This window comes from Patella vulgata, chromosome 4, assembly GCF_932274485.2.
Source record: "Patella vulgata chromosome 4, xgPatVulg1.2, whole genome shotgun sequence".
Classification (NCBI taxonomy): Eukaryota; Metazoa; Mollusca; class Gastropoda; family Patellidae; genus Patella; species Patella vulgata.
Window position 1 is genome coordinate 83,986,676 of NC_065882.2, and position 18,243 is coordinate 84,004,918.

At 36.7% G+C, this 18,243-nt stretch overlaps 1 long non-coding RNA gene across 2 annotated transcripts in view; it reads left to right on the forward strand.

The window, feature by feature from the left end:
* Nucleotides 1–18,243, forward strand: part of LOC126818818 (uncharacterized) — a 152,223-nt gene that overhangs the window by 114,984 nt on the left and 18,996 nt on the right. For both annotated transcript variants that reach the window (XR_007679340.1, XR_007679339.1), the window contains one exon: nucleotides 16,812–17,025. This is a non-coding gene — a long non-coding RNA (uncharacterized LOC126818818). The remainder of the gene's footprint in view (nucleotides 1–16,811; nucleotides 17,026–18,243) is intronic.

The following is an 18,243-nucleotide window of genomic DNA, read 5'->3' on the forward strand; positions in this document are numbered from 1 at the left end:
GTTGACAACACATGGCCCCACTTGTAACGCCTGTTGGGTTGACAACACATGCCTCCACTTGTAACGCCTGTCGGGATGACAACACATGATGTCCCCACTTGTAACGCATGGCTGGATGACAACACATGTCCCAACTTGTGACGCTTGTCGTGTTGACAACACATTTAATTTTCGCTGAAATATTTTGAGAGACTTAGTATTAATCCCGCTCCAAAAATGGCGCAAATTCTTCCAATATTTACACAATTATGATAAATTGAAATCCCCTCGATCTTTGCTGCTTGCTATCAACACGAAACCTGATTGAATTCATGCCGAGATATTATCTAGCTTTGGTATTTTGATTTTGTTTTCTTAAAGATGCAAATGAAATGCGAGTAAGACGCAGGTTCGCTAGCCTGTAGGTCGGGTGTTCGATCCCTGCATTGGCCGAGAAAGTTCATCCAGATATTCCGGCGTAGTTCTCCCTTGTCAGTGATACAGGACGGAGGATCTGACAAGGACAACTGTCTAGTTGTTCGGATGGGAAGTAAAACCGAGGCCCCGTGTGCACATTGGCTTGCACGTAAAAGATCCCTTGACAGTTGGAATTCGATATAAGAGTAGGCCGTAGTGCCACTGTACAGGCAAAATTTCTCTCATAGCACACTGTATGGCGTATGCCCGTCTTCATTAGCCCAGTTCGGAGCAGAACAGTAGGACGTTAAACTCCATTTCACATCATTTCATATACCACTAGAATGAACGATGAAATATCTTCAATTTCACTATTTTTGAGAAATACAACTGTCACTACATGTGGTAATATTGTGTACAATACGTAATTTAAGTCATAGCTTTATGTTTATATTGAAAGTAATATTTATGTTTATATGTTGGGGTGTGTTTTGTAAATAAGACATTTGAATGGTGAGTAAAAACCTAGAGACAGGTGCGTGAACATCACGTGTGTGGTCATATGTACAAATAATGTATTGTATATCTTTATTTTGTGCGGAAGTTTGGCACGTGATATAAAGCTATATCTATTCAACACTGCAAACAACCAAAAACAATATGAATTCCGTTTTTAAATCCTTAGTTCCTGAAATTAATAGGGCAAAATCTGTTTCAGTATAACATTTTAATTCGTTTCGGTTTTTATAACATCATCTTATAACATGACGTCATGTAACAAACCTAGCAGCCAATAACATCATCTTATAACATGACGTTATGTAACAAACCTACAATATCACCATCTTATAACATGACGTCATGTAACAAACCTAGCAGCCAATAACACCATCTTATAACATGACGTCATGTAACAAACCTAGCAGCCAATAACACCATCTTATAACATGCCGTTATGTAACAAACCTAGAAGCCAATAACACCATCTTATAACATGACGTCATGTAACAAACCTAGCAGCCAATATCACCATCTTATAACATGACGTCGTGTAACAAACCTAGCAGTCAATATCACCATCTTATAACATGACGTTATGTAACAAACCTAGTAACCAATAACACCATCTTATAACATGACGTCATGTAACTAACCTAGCAGCCAATAACATCATCTTTCAACATGACGTTATGTAACAAACCTAGCAACACTTTTATAAACCGCCAATATCCCCATCTTTTAATATAAGTAATTTAAGCTTGCTATATATTGCGCAACGAATTCATATCAGTGGGAAGAACTTTGAATTAATCTTGTATATAATACAATTTACGCTTCAAAATAGTCCGATTTATCTTTTCTTTAAACAAAAAAAAACATGGCATAATACTGAAAACCATAATATATACAATTTTACACAACACAAAGATGAAATTCAGTTTAATATTTTTATTTAATCAAAATGGGATGTTTTTAGTAAGTTAAACTATAATATAAGTTGATTGATTTCTTCTAACTGAATCTGGATATTTCTTCTAAATTAAATTATATCCGCACACAATCCAGATTATCAATTTTAAACTTTTACAAAATCAGAATCTAAGCCGCTTATCGCTTTTTTACTTTCTTGCCACAAACTGATTTTTGTCAATCTAAAGATGCAAAGAAGTGATTTTATTTGATATATTTTCTTGATTTTCGTCAGTCGAAATAACGTTTTAGATTTTTTTCATAGCGACATGGGTTTTTTCCGGATTCCCACAACAACGCACAATTAAGCGAGTTATGGAAATAAAATTGAACCATGTGTTAGTCCCGAAATGACCTAGTTTGTGTCGAGTGGACGTTAACACTCCCTCTCCCTCCCTCTTTCTCTCTCTCTCTCTCTCTCTCTCTCCATTTAGATACCATAAAATGAATTATTTACATCGTGTCACATAACGACATGTCCTCCCGATCTGAGCGTGTTTTAAAATTGTAATATTCGACAATAAAAGCATTAAGTCTGGTAACATAATCAATAATTGTAATTTTATTATACCATTTATAGCTTCCTGTAGTATGACGAAACACGTGTTGTTTATTAATGGTATCAAAACATAACATTTCAATATTCTTTACTTTCTATTTAATTGGTGACAAAGGGAGTCCAAGTTCTTTGTTTAAACGGAGGGTTGGATGGCCGAATGGTTAGCACGTGCGCGCTGTATCATAAGGCCTATCATTGAGTCAACTGGCGTGGTTTCGAATCCCCGGTCGAATGTCCAACCTCGTGGGTTTTCCCCGGGTCCTCCGGTTTCCTCCCACTGCTAAAGATTGTTTTTTATCGTAGAAACGGTACTGGACAAACGAGACAATGTCTCGATTATGCATTTTATTGATCAATTTATCCAATATCCTGGGCGTTTAAATCCATTTAAATCACTGCCACCCGATGGTATAGAGAGTTGATTATGGCCTAGTGAATAAATGTCTAATTGATAATTTATAAAACACTTTAAGACAAACGAAAGACCTGCAATATGTAGGTTTAGCTCTTACATAATGTGTGTTTAAGTCAAAGACTCATCAGGTTAACATACAATTTATTCACTTGGTCTGATATATAGGCTTACAATGTGTGCGTCTTGTCCGCGATTTTATCTTCCGAATGTTTGTTTATGAAAGCTACGGCCCTCCTACCCCTTACTGATAGAGTTTACCACCAATATATATATATAACAATACGGCCCCCTACCGGTATCAGTATCTATATTATATAGATAGAACTCAATGACCATATTCAATGGTTCAGGAGAATGTATCCCTGCGCAAGTATTCCACGAGCGATATGCAAATGCAAATCTCAAAATACACTGTACTATCCAGATTATCAAAAAATAAATCATCACCAATAACGTTAGAATTCATCATAGTTTCCGTCCTTTTTTCTTACTTTTTTTTTACAAAAATTGTAGTTGCGTAGTGGTGACGTCATTACAGTTTGACGTACTTCTGAAAGTGACGTCATTCTGGACAAAAGTAGTACGTGTCCAAGCCATTGAATACAACTATAGGTTATTCAATGACTGTATTTAATGACTATATTCAATGACATTTGCTTGTATTTGCATGTAGTTGCAGAATAAATAACAATACAGTCCTCCTATCTTAACACCAGTTTATATATAACAATACGGTCCTAGTATCCTAACACCAGTTTATAACAATACGGTCCTAGTATCCTAACACCAGTTTATAACAATACGGTCCTAGTATCCTAACACCAGTTTATAACAATACGGTCCTCCTAACGCCAGTCTATATATAACAATATTATCAAAACCCATTCCTATAATTAAACAAATGGCGACCCGGCTGAGGACACTACACAGTCACCTATCATGACTTCATCAGTATCGAATTCTGACTCAAATAACTCTATTATAAGTTTAGGTCAATGTATTTGTCGATACAACACTTTCTAATAAATACGGCTAATGTGTTTTCTGTCAAATATCGCCATATCTAATGAGTTGCCGGTTTGACATCTAACACAGCAGTCGACTTATTAAAGTCCGGAGTGTATCGACTCAGTTATTGAACAAGGCGTCTGGAAGTTCATCAATATAAAACCCCGATATTTGATAAATGATCTGTCAAGAAGGAGGTCTTCTGTTTGAATAATTCAACAATTCAACTTGTAGCCATATTTTGACTGAGAGGTTAGAAGAGACCATTAAAGTAATTGTGGGGCAGTAGTTGGTTCTGGGTCTATGAGATATTTAGCTAAATGTATCAGGCGCGGATCCAGAGGGGGGGGGGGGGGGGTCCAATCCCCTCCAACCTGTTCAGCTACATTTGTAAAACAACCATTTTTATGAGAAAAGTGTCATAATTGTGCTTTATCCTTTATCGTCAGATGGTGCGACAGGATGGGCACTCAAAGCGCAAGATAATGATATAGACATATCACAATTAATGCTTTGCATCAATACAATTGAATCACAATGTCATCGTATTAATTCATAATAAAAATTGACGTCAAACGAGGTGTTGGATTTCTCTTTTTAAAAAGATCAATGTGTATGTATATACGCCAAAATGAAGATAGAGACCGTGTATTTCTCAAAAAAATTTCAAGTCGAGGGGTGTGGGGATACATTTTCTCAGAAACCAGGCTAACCCCCTCCTGCAAAAATTCCTGGATTCGCCCCTGAGTATGTGCGAGTTTCTTCCTATAAATCATTTGTATTTGAAAAATGTAAATATTGACCATCCTGTTAAGATCTTACAATAACTCACACTGAGTCTCGTGATCGCGAGACGTTAGGGGTAGCACATAGTCATGAAGCAATGGCCTGAGAAATTCCTCTCTAACCATTGCTGTACTGAGAGCGGAAACTTGGGGTTTTTGGTGGGGTGTGTGTATTTTTATTGTCCAATCAAATCTTCCATTGTACTTGATTGAATTCTCTCCATTCTTCGAGGGTGGTAATCGAGTAAACCTGAGAACCCCAGGCGACAAGGCATGCGCAAACTGATTCAATCATCATAGCGGAAACGTATGGTCACGTCACGGTTCTGCTCACACCACTACAGATATATAACCACAACAGGATTGAATTCCGTGTCACTCGGTCGAAGTTCCGTTAATTCGTAACGTTCCGACAATCTGGGACCCCAATAATATCCCCTATGTTATCACTAGTGCAGGGACGGAGTGGGCAGCTCTGGGCCCTCGGACCAATTGGTTTCCTTTGGGTCTTCATCCGTAACAGATGACGCTTCAAGAATGAAAAACAAAACTAGCTTATTTCACCTCTCACACAAACCCCTCACTTAGGCCAATATATATTTCGGAGAGAGAGAGAAGAGAGAGAGAGAGAGAGAGAGAGAGATGGGGTTTAACGTCCACTTGACACAGACTAGGTTATTTTGGGACTAACATATGGTTTAATTGTATTTCAATAATTCGCTTGCGCGTAGGGGTATTTAGCAGCGGGGGGAAACCGGAGAGCCCGGAGAAAACCCACTAGGTTGCACAGGCAACCCTACTCCTTGTCACGTACAACCGGGGATTCGAAACCACGCCAGTTGACTCAATGACAGGTCTTATGATACAGCGCGCACGTGCTAATCAATAGGCTATCCAACAACCCCCTATATATTTCGGTGTGCGAGGATGATGTTTTTGTCATTTTGAAAAAAAAACATATATTACATCATGTTTGCCCCTGACCCGTGTGGACAATCTGAAGGTCGAAACCCACCCCACCCCTTGCACTGGTGAACCGTGTGTGTCGATTAACCAGTAAACTGATAAACCGTGTGTGTCGATTAACCAGTAACCAGAAATGGGAATATGAAAACATCTAATAAATTAGGTAATTAAGAAAGAGTGAAGATTATTAAGAATTATCTGTTTATAGAATCACTATAACAACACGTGCAACACATAGCAACCATTATACCACCCAGTGTTAATTATACATCTATAGTTACCTCCCGTGTAGCACGAGATACCATGGTGATATCTCATCTAGGATGCTGGGTAATCCATGGATAATGATGATGTAACTTAGATATATAACTTGAGGTTCACTCCCTCACTCCATTATAACATACCAAACATAGTTCTCTATAAACGACAAAAGAGATGAAAGAAAAGGTGGGATATGTGCAAAAGGGCACCGATATTTGGCAAGCTGATTGTATACAGAAAGGAATGCGTAAATAAAGTGATAACGACAGAGAAGGGGCGGGGGTTAACGTCCGCTCTAAATGTGGTAAAATTTTATTTCGATTCATTTCTTGCGTTTCTAGGGCCTTTAGGAGTGGGAGGTGAGACGAGGACCCTGAGAGGACCCACGAGGTTAGGCGGGCGACCATGCTCCTTGTCACATGAAAGCCTTGGATCGAAACTTAACTCAATGACAGCCCTTATGATCTAAAGTGCATGCGATAGACCACTCGACCACCAACCCCCTACTACGCTCAGTTTGAGACCTATATATGGTTGACCGATAATGCTGATGTAAGTAAAATACCACATGTAATGTAACTTGGTTTAACGTCTAAGGTATTTAGTGCGCTATTTGGGGGGGGGGGGGGGTCCGCTACTCGTATTTTATTTGTATTGAATATTCAAAGATAACTAACAGGTTTTGTGTGGTTTCTGTGGCTTTGTGTTGTTTCTGGGGTTTCAAGAGTCATCAAGGTTTTGTGTGGTTCCTGGGGCGTCAAGAGTCTATCAAGGTTTTGTGTGGTTAGTGGGCGTCAAGTCTATCAAGGTTGTGTGTGGTTTCTGGGGCGTCAAGACTCTATCAAGGGTTTTGTGTGGTTTCTGGGGCGTCAAGACTCTATCAAGGTTTTATGTGGTTCCTGGAAGTGAGAATGGCACGGGTGCACTAACTACGGGGTCCAGAGTTATATGAAGATTTTGACCGAGAACGTTCTAAGGGAGTCCAGTGCTGCAGGATTGGGGGTGGGGGACAGGGAACGGTGTCTAGTCGGTTACGTGCGGCCACACAAAATAATTCACAGGGCATGCAATTCAAAGAACCCTGGAAAGTTGGAAATCGATAAAGAATAAATGGAAACGCGTCACCTATCACCTACTCAACAATCTCCTTATCCCGAATTAATCCAAACCGGGAGAATAGTTTCCAGATGGAAATTTGTATTTGTGTTTTCATAATTAAATGTTTTTAAAATATTCATTTTACGGTGGATTAAACATAATGATGTCATTGTACTAATCATATTAAACATACATTATTCAAGGGCTAAATCTGCCTATTGCAGGTCTTTCTTTAGGCCTGAAATGTTATCTAAATTATTAATTAGACATTAATTAACTTACCCAGACCATTATCAACTCTCGATGTTTATTGGATTAGGTTCCAATTTGCGGTTCGACTTCTATTTATAATGTAATCATGATATAGATAATCGAGACTATGGTATGTTTTCCATCGTGCTGACTTTAGTAATGATGATCGAGGCTAGGCCAAAATTCAATCGCTAAAATCTCGGTTCAGAGTGGACCAATCAGCTCTTTATCTAATCTCCCGTAATTTTATTTATAGAACAAGTTTAATCATGTTATAAAACAGCACTTCCTCTTTTTTCATTTGTTATAAATAGTGTTCATAATAACACAACTTTATGGATTTACTACTTCTTGGTTTATTACATGCAACGTTTCAATACTCTTACAGGTATCTTTATCAAGCAATAAATAGTGTGTATATAACTTATTTTATATGTTTTCTTCCCCATTATTTTATAGTATGTACATAGCAGATCTGTTTTATATTCTTTGTACGAGGAGAGGAGTAATATAGGCTATGCCTGTTCCCTGATCCCTTTACATAAATTTGAAATAAAATTTTGTTTACAAATAAATAAATGTATTTTTAAGCTGTGAAAATTAGAACAATGCCAATAACAACCAACCCCTTTAATTCAGTGGCTGTTTGACATTTCGACTGTTTATCGAGGTCCTGTAAATCAGAAACGTATTCAACCAAAAACATCATTTTATAAAATAGTTGATGATGGTTTTTTTTATATAAAATAGTTGATGATGGTTTTTTTATATAAAATAGTTGATGACACGTGGAAAGTCTAGTCATAGTAAAACTTGTATTATTTTATTTCAACAAGTTCAATATAAATACTCTAAACTTGTCCAGATTAGTTTTATACTGGGAACACTGAGGTGAACATAAACTGATTTAACAATTACCCATCAACGTCATGTGTTCTTCTCTCGTTTTATTTCATGTGGAAAGTTTCTAAGATAAAGGGTATTTCCCTTGGGGAATCTCTCCTGGTTCATTTCTCCACTTACAGATGACTGAAACATTTCACATAAAATAGACGAAATAATTTGGGTTGTTTGTCGTTTAACAAGATGGCAACATTATTATTTACACATTTACAACTAATAATGCCATTAATACATGTCGGGACACAAATTGAAGTTGTTTCAAAACCTACTAACAGCTATAAGCGAAATATTGTTAGTTAACTTCAGCAAATCAGAAAATAAATTGTTTATTCGGATATGAAATCGATTTAAATGTTAAAAACTACATACAAGGACAGACTGTCTCTAACTGTGTAATTCAGGTAAATCGAGTCGCTTAATTTCAATCTGGTCTCTGGTCCTTTCAATCTGATTAAAATACAGATCTATATTTCGTTTCGTGTTTTTTATACTTTCGATGGCCTACACTACATGAAGATCTGACAAGTTATAGCGATAGGTCACGTCAGGGGTCAAAAGACCGACTTTTGACCTATGACGTCAGACATTTGATTAACCAATCAGCATTGATGTTACTAGTGGATTACCCACAGTTCCGGGCAAAAAAGGTCAAACACTCGATTCGACAGACCATTTGATTGGCTGACCCCTCATTTCAAGCAGAACACGAGTTAAATAACAAGTCTTCCAGGTCAAAGTGTAGTAAAGACAAGTAAAACGAAATTTTGAACTATAAAAACGAAACGAAATAGGATCTGTGTTTTAACCAGATTGTGGTCCTTTTAATCCCCATCGGTAGTCAGCTCATCTGACACAGATATATCAAAACGATATGAAAGACAACCAACGGCTTTTCAGTACACTTTTACGTGTACACGAGTAGAGCCCAGTTTTGCGTACCATCTGAATGACTAGAGACATTTTCTGGTTAGCACCCCCCCCCCCCAACCCCACCCCGTCTTGCAACATTGACAAGGGGAAACCACATTAAAAGATCACGGGGAGAAATCTCGGCCAACACGGGTTCGAGCCCATAACCCGGTACTGTCCTACTGAACCACCACGGCTATCAAGTTTCAAAGACATATAACAGAGTGGGCCTTTAAACTCGACTGACGAACGCATTTTAAACACGTGTACCGTATTTACCTTGGGTTGATCTCGGCGAATCCCGAACCGGAAGTTTATTTTTCTTTAAATTAATCCTACACCTTTTAACTAACACAAATTATTTTTATTCAGTAACCCTGAGCCCCACGTGGTGCCAGTTTGTTTGTAATCATACACCGCCACTACTCCATGTATAATATGAACGATATAAAAACAACGATAACATCTGTTTTTATTATTTTTATAAACACATGAAATAAATTAACATATTTATCAAATGATGTAGGGGGATCAATAAGGCGTAAATACATCAGTAATGATGAAGTTTGAACGAGATAATATTTAAGGGGCGAATCTTGTTAATTTAAATGTTATATTATTATCATCTATAAGTTACTTTTCACACGCCTCTCTCTCTCTCTCTCTCTCTCTCTCTCTTCACTCGCGTGAAATAGGGGTTAACGTCCAGCGGTTCTTATTTAAAGTAGCCAAGTCCGTAACTCAATATCTTCCAAAATCTTCGACATTGAAAACACGATTTTTTGGGCAATTTAAATCAGCATTGGTGTTGTGGTCTTACCTGGAAAAGATCGGCTTCTGATATCCAATATTTAAGACAAAATAAACATTTTACCATTGGTACACGAATCGTGTACCATAATGCGATTCAGCGCCATTTGTAACAAGGTGCTCAAAGAATGAGGCTAGACATATTCCACAAGTCATGTCAAACGGTGATGCCATATTCTTATTTGGAGAGCATGCACAATAAATATACTATCGGTGTTGACTGAAATAACCAGACGCTAGAAACTGTCTTTCGGTTGAGACTTCTGGCGTATTTCGCCGAACATAAATGATGACAATTCACAGTAAAACGGAAACGATTGAATGTAAAAAAGTTTATATAAATTCATATTACATTATTATATGTGTTGCGATCCATATGTGCCAATTTCTAGGCCCAAAATATTAGCGATTTAGCTCCTTTAAACATAATAATTATAATAAAAACTTTATTTAATGAGGAAACGTATTTAGTTTGCAAAAAAAACAACAACAAAAATAATCTTCCATAAGTCTCTCCTAAGCTACAAAGACATATATAGTAATATCAGGATAAATTCAGAGAAAGAGAGAGAAATGGGGTTTAACGTCCACTCGACACAAACTAGGTCATTTCGGGACTAACATATGTTTTTTTTAAACTTTATTTACATAATTTGCTTGCGCGTAGGGGTCTTTAGCAGTGGGAGGAAACCGGAGGACCCGGAGGAAACCTACGAGGTTGGACAGGCGACCCTACTCCTTGCCACGTACAACCGGGGATTCGAAACCACGCCAGTCGACTCAATGACAGACTTTATGATACAGCGCGCGCACGCTAACCATTTAGCCATCCACCCCCCCCCCCCCCCCCAGGATAAATTCAAAATCATTTGAAATGCAATAGCATTTTAAAGTGGGAAGTTTGGGAAGTCACTCACAAACTTAATATAGAGCTAAATCTGCTTATAGCAGCTCATGAAATGTTATATAAACTATTAATTAGACATTTATTAACAAAACAAGACCATAATCAACTCTCGATGGCATCGGATAGTCGAGATTTTAACTGATTAAAACGGTTCGCCATTTAAAAATTTAATTTAAAAATGGGAAAGCGAAGCTAAGTCCCGATTATACCAGTGCCCTCGTTACTACGGTACACACATCTTGTCAAAACTACAAACAATGATAACCTGGCTGAGAATGAAGTAATTTGAATGAAATTTTCAATATTTTCTTTTTTATCATCTATTTTTGAATAATTATAGAAAGAATGACCAACTCTTTTTCAACTCTTAAAGTTACAATTTCATAATTTTTGATTATATTATTAAAATGTATTAAAATAAAGCCCTAAAATAGATGGTATCTATAAACAGTCCTACCTTGTTAAAGAATAATCCTATTAAATTGCCAAAAATATCATTTTCAACTTCAAATTCAAACGTTTGAAGATAGCTATTCTGTGGTGGGGAATAGGAAAACAAAGGAGGAAATTGGGAGGTAATTGTGTTATTATTGCCTGTGTCAATGATTTTTAAGTGTGGGAAATAATACCTATGATCGTATAATAGTGAGTTGACAACCTATTGAGCAAAAGACATAAAAATAATAATGTTTTGACTTTCTTAGAAAATATGAAATTGTAACTTTAACTAATGTATGGTATATCATTTTAAGGTTACTTTCTCACGCCTCTCTCTTCAGCGTGGTTTCCCCTTGTCAGTGATGCAGGAAGGGGGGGGCCTGACAAGGACAGCTGTCGGATGGGACGAAAACCCGAGGTCCAGTGTACACATTGGCGTGCACGTAAAAGATCCCTTGGCAGTTGGAATTCGATATAAGAGTAGGCCGTAGCCCCGCTGCCCGGGCAAAATTTTCCTCATAGCACACTGTATGGCGTATGCCCGTCTTCATTCATTCGCCCAGTTTAGGAGTAGAACAGTAGGACGTTAAACCCCATTTCCTTTCATTTCATTTCGCTGTATATATTATTTACAGTTTATGTTAATTTTACAATAACAGTAGCAATACATAATTTACAAAGCAACAAATTCGGAATATTAGCCATTTGGGTGGGACGAAAAATCGAGGTCCCATGTACACGTTGGCGTGCATGTAAAAGAACCCTTGGAATACGAAATAAGAGTAGGCGATAGTGCCGCTGCCCGGGCAAAATTTCCCTCATAGCACACTGTATGGCGTATGCCCGTCTTCATTCATTCGCCATTTCTTTTCATTTTATTTCTCTCTCCACTCGCTCCTCTGTCACTCACAGGCATAAAATAAGGGTTAACGTCCTGAACTATAACTAAACAGGTACCCGACAACAACGCCCCCTATACACAGAAGCTCACATAACCACGACTTTGTCCTCCTTGGATGGCCGAATGGTTAGCGCGTGCGCGTTGTATCATGAGATCTGTCATTGAGTCAACTGGCGTGGTTTCGATTCCCCGGTTGTACGTGACAAGGAGTAGGGTCGCCTGTCCAACCGCGTGGGTTTTCTCTGGGTCCTACGGTTTCCTCCCACTGCTAAAGACCCCTACGCGCAAGCGAATTCTTGAAATCAACAATTGAACCATATGTTAGTCCCAAAATGACCTAGTTTGTGTCGAGTGGATGTTAAACCCCATTTCTCTCTCTCCCTCTCTTGTCCTGCTTATTGACCTCATTTCAGTGCCTAGGTCTGTTTTGGTCAAAACACTTTCTCCTGTTCAGTCCCAACTAATAAAGAACTGTTCGGATATTGTTGTGTTAGATCCAGACTTGGGTTTAAATAAGCATTTGACAATTATGACCGTTTTTAAACACTGCGTGTTGAGCATGTTCATTATGAATATGTGTAAGACTATCTTAGTGATAACAGAGATCAGTTTAGTAAATATAGGATTTATTTACATCACGTATATAACACAACTACATCAATACTACATAAACTAGACTATACTAGAACTAGGCTACATTGAGGACTAGACTACGACAGAAACACATCTAACAATATTAAATCCACCATTCTGCCCCTCTGCCAAGGCAGTGGCTGAACTCGGGTGAGTCCATGCACTCGGTCAAGCCTCTCTTCTCCGCCCCTCTGTGGTCGTCTCTAGTCGACTGCTTAACTGTCAGCAAACTCCTCGTTATATACCTTCGGACACATGGTCATACATGCAATTGTCTCTTTTATCTCGTCATGGCATGTTTACTGGCCAGGAGCCTGTTTCATGAAATTTTAACTAAGATAAAATCCAAATTTTAGTAATTTGATTGGATAATATTGGATTGAGTTTAGTGCTTAGACAATCAAAATTGAAGTATCTACTAAAATTGGATTTTATCTTTAGTTAAAATTTCGAGAAACAGGGCCCTGTGCGTATTCCTTTGAAGTAAGCGGAACGCGTGCACAGATCACATGTAGTTTGCAAAGGACATATTGAATTAATTACATGTTTAATTACAACACAGACAATCGTGACTTAAGAACAGTGCATACAGAGTTAAAAGGTCAATATTATCAAGAAGCATGGCTGGAGGTCAATAAGTTCAATTTGATAAAAGTTATAGAGTACTTTGTTACATATGGTGCAATAGTCATTTACAGTACGTATATCTGGAAAACCATTTGTATTCGCCCACAATGAAATGTAATCATATATTTTCCGCCCATTTTTCCACAATTCGTGATTTTACTCACAACACTTATTACACGATCTTTGTTTTATTTTTAAATTTGTAAATGTTATCTCGATGAGCAGAGGAAGAATCCTATTGATTTCATCAGATAACTGTACTTTAATATCGTTTAGTTGCTTGTTATTTTTATTTGAACTTGTCGACTTGAAGAGCATGCACATTTTTTAGATGAACTCGTCGACTTCTGAAGGTTACAAATACACATTTTGTCTTGCTTTCAATATGATAACCTTTCTCAATTCGTGGACTTAAATACATTGTTTCAATATTTCTCATATTCACCGCCTTTACCGGTGTTTTTTTTTTTGTATTAATTGAACCGAATGGGTTGATATGAGAGTGAAATTAACCATATGTATTCTATCTGTTCATAAAACAGCTGTTGATTCACCGCCATTAACAATAAATTCCTCTCTTCATTATAATCACCAACAAACTTTCTTTTATTCCCGAATTATTTCTGGTGTGGTTTTTGTTGGGGATCTCGTAATAATTACGTGACATATGTTTTTGTCTGTTTGTATAACGCCATGTGAAGTCAGTCGTTTTCCATCAAGGGTTAGCATATTGAACCTGTTTGACTCGAGGTATGAGGTCCTCGTTTATTTGAAAAAGATTGAATAACAGACCTACAAAGGTAATTTGCTCAGGATATAAGAAAACAAAGTATACATTAGTGGATATGAACACCCAAGCAGGACCCAGTACTATGGTTACCACCCCCTCATGGGTAACAATAATGATAGCTTTACATAAGTCGGGATAATTATGTGTAACAATAATGATATCTTTACATAAGAGGTTATAATTGGAGAGTAACAAATGATATAATAATAATGATATATTATAATGTAACAATAATGATATCTCTACATAAGAGGTTATAGTAACAAATGGGATAATTATGTGTAACAATAATGATATCTTTACATAAGAGGTTATAGTTGTAGAGTAACAAATGCGATAATTGTGTAACGAAATAACAGGAATTCCCGATACCCACCAATCTGAAATAGCCCTCATTAAAATGATCCAAATTACAATTATTAAGTCCAAATCTGCATATGCGGGTATCATCTGAACATTAGTTGAAAGCTGGACGAGGGAGGAGAACGAATCCGGTCGTATCTGAATTCTTGGTATGGTCTGAACAATAATTATTTGAATGTCAACTTCTGGATAAAGATAGGTAGACGGGTATTTGGAGGTTGGGGGCGTGGGTATGTTATTTGTGTGTGTGTGTGTGGGGGGGGGGGGGTAATCCCGGTTCGTCTGTTTTAATTTCTGGCCACTACGGCTATATTGATATAGATGTTTGCTTGTACTCGAGTTAGAACCACACGCCCTGTTTTCGGGGGACAATCTGATTCCTGAAAGTACGGGCAGTTTTTGTACCTGAAAATCAGGGATTTCAAATAAATAAAAATGGCTTCTTGTTAATATTTGTTGATATTTGTTGTTTGTTACTTGCTATATGTTGTTGTTTTTTGTCAGCAAGTTTGTTTTGTCGGTTTATCTTGTCAGCAAGTTTGTCTTGTCGGTTTGTTTTGTCAGCAAGTTTGTCTTGTCGCTTTGTTTTGCTTGTAATCCGGTCCATCAGCACTTACTATTAGCTCCCATCCAGGGCCGTATCTAGTTCTGAGCAACGAGGGGGTGGGAAGTATTCTCAGGGGTGCTGTACAATTGACGGACAATGTATATGTATGGTCGACAATTTTTTCACAGGAGGGGAACTTTTTGCAGGGGGGTTACTCCCCCCCCTCTCCCTAGTTACAGGCCTGCTCCCATCTTAATAATTAGAGCACATTCGATCGTTAAGAATTCTAGATTTAAGTAGCAAAACCATTTTCGCAAAAAAGAGAAATGGCGTGAGGAGGACAATACATTAGGACGAGATGATTGTCTAAGATTTCCATTAAAGTCTTCGCAATATATCGGGTAGCGCAATTATCTATTCGTTTGCCGTGATCTTTACCGCTTCCATTTCTCGACAGATCAACGCTTTCTGACACGGTATACATTTTTAATTGGTACTTACACTAAAACGACCTCTGAAAAGAACATTGTCTGTAAATGGCTTGTGGGTTTCACTTAGAAAAAATATCTTTTTTATCCACGTGGGAGCCCTTTTCATCGCTGAGCACTCATAATAAAGACAGGAATTGTTCAGATCTATTGGATGTATGGGAGCAGGGGGTTGGACAACTGTATATCAACTAGTTACTATGATTTCCCTCGACAGAGATAAACCAACGAATTAAAACTTCATTCTGTTTACATATTAAAACGAACAGTAATTGTCCTTGACTTCTACATCTACTCTCCTAAAAGAATTTGCTGATGACATAAAAACATCATTTTATTTTGTCTACGTTGGGTTTTTTTTTTGTTTTTTTTTTTAGTTTGTTTTGTTTTCTTTTTTTTTGGGGGGGGGGGGTCGTTTCGTCTGTCTATCTGTTGGGTTGTTATCTTTGTTTTTTTGTTTTTTTTATTTGTTGTTTGTTTGCCTGGTTTTTTTTCTGGTTGGGTGGGGCTAGGGTGTCTCTGTTCTTAGCACCAATTTGCATTCTTCCTTTTGATTAACCGAACAAAGCAATTCGAACAGGTATTGTATCTATAGTATTTATTTTCAAAACATTGCTTTATCTCGACGAAATGTCTGATTTGTTCACCATGGAGTAGATTTAAATCCTATTCTTCACAAGAATGCTTCTCACTTGGTTGAAATCTACACAATTTGTTGATGTTGATGCATATATACGCATCACCATGGATACTAGTACACACTAGTGCACTAGAATAAAGGTTAAATATATATTTTAAGATCATACCCTGATGTTCTAAATTGTATAATTTCTATCTAAGAAGCTGAATGAGCAGTCGTGTTGATCAAACTGTTGTTGTTAAGGCTGAACTAATTCGACTATGATCGACACCTAACCTGACATACGTGTTCTTTGCGCATGGATGTTAGATGGCTGCGATGACGTCATAGTCGATTAGTGCGCTCGTATTAGTTTTTGTGATTCGTTTGTTTTTCTTTTTAAAACTCTGAATAATTATAATATTCGAAGATATTTTAAAAAAAAAACCCTGCTCAACAGCGGTTTATTCATCTTTATAACGTTTCAGGTTAAATGATCCTTTATCAAATGATTGTTTTAATGATCTTGTGACGTCATGGGATTTAAATATTTTTATTATGTACAGTAAAAGATTGTTAAATGTATCCATAGTGATTTAAAATATTGCTGATACAATTAAAAAATGGTTGCATACATTATATTATAAAAGTATATTTCTATTGCAGGTGGTTTGGCGACGTGCATCGGATCCCAATCCTTTAACAATAGGTGATAATACCTACGTATCAGACGACAGAATCCGGGTTCTTCACGAAAAATACTCAATGGAATGGAGTTTACATATAAGGGATGTGACGTTTGAGGACGAGGGTGTTTACGAATGTCAGATTAGTTCTAAATCTCGGAGCGTCAGAAGATTAATCATGTTACGAGTTAATGGTAGGTACATCTACTTTAATAATTCATACCTCTAGTTTTATAATGGTAGGTACATATACTTTAATAATTCATACCTCTAGTTTTATAATGATAGGTACATCTACTTTAATGATTCATACCTCTAGTTTTATAATGATAGGTACATCTACTTTAATGATTCATACCTCTAGTTTTATAATGATAGGTACATCTACTTTAATAATTCATACCTCTAGTTTTATAATGATAGGTACATCTACTTTAATGATTCATACCTCTAGTTTTATAATGATAGGTACATCTACTTTAATAATTCATACCTCTAGTTTTATAATGGTAGGTACATCTACTTTAATGATTCATACCTCTAGTTTTATAATGATAGGTACATCTACTTTAATAATTCATACCTCTAGTTTTATAATGGTAGGTACATCTACTTTAATAATTCATACCTCTAGTTTTATAATGATAGGTACGGCTACTTTAATAATTCATACCTCTAGTTTTATAATGGTAGGTACAGCCACTTTAATAATTCATACCTCTAGTTTTATAATGGTAGGTACAGCTACTTTAATAATTCATACTTCTAGTTGTATAATGGTAGGTACTGCTACTTTAATAATTCATACTTCTAGTTTTATAATGGTAGGTACAGCCACTTTAATAATTCATACCTCTAGTTTTACAATGGTAGGTACAGCCACTTTAATAATTCATACCTCTAGTTTTATAATGGTAGGTACATCTACTTTAATAATTCATACCTCTAGTTTTATAATGATAGGTACAGCTACTTTAATGATTCATACCTCTAGTTTTATAATGATAGGTACATCTACTTTAATAATTCATACCTCTAGTTTTATAATGGTAGGTACATCTACTTTAATAATTCATACCTCTAGTTTTATAATGGTAGGTACAGCTACTTTAATAATTCATACTTCTAGTTTTATAATGATAGGTACATCTACTTTAATAATTCATACCTCTAGTTTTATAATGGTAGGTACATCTACTTTAAATATTCTTACCGCTAGTTTTATAATGATAGGTACATCTACTTCAATAATTCATACCGCTAGTTTTATAATGATAGGTACATCTACTTTAATAATTCATACCTCTAGTTTTATAATGGTAGGTACAGCTACTTTAAATATTCTTACCGCTAGTTTTATAATGGTAGGTACAGCCACTTTAATAATTCATACCTCTAGTTTTATAATGGTA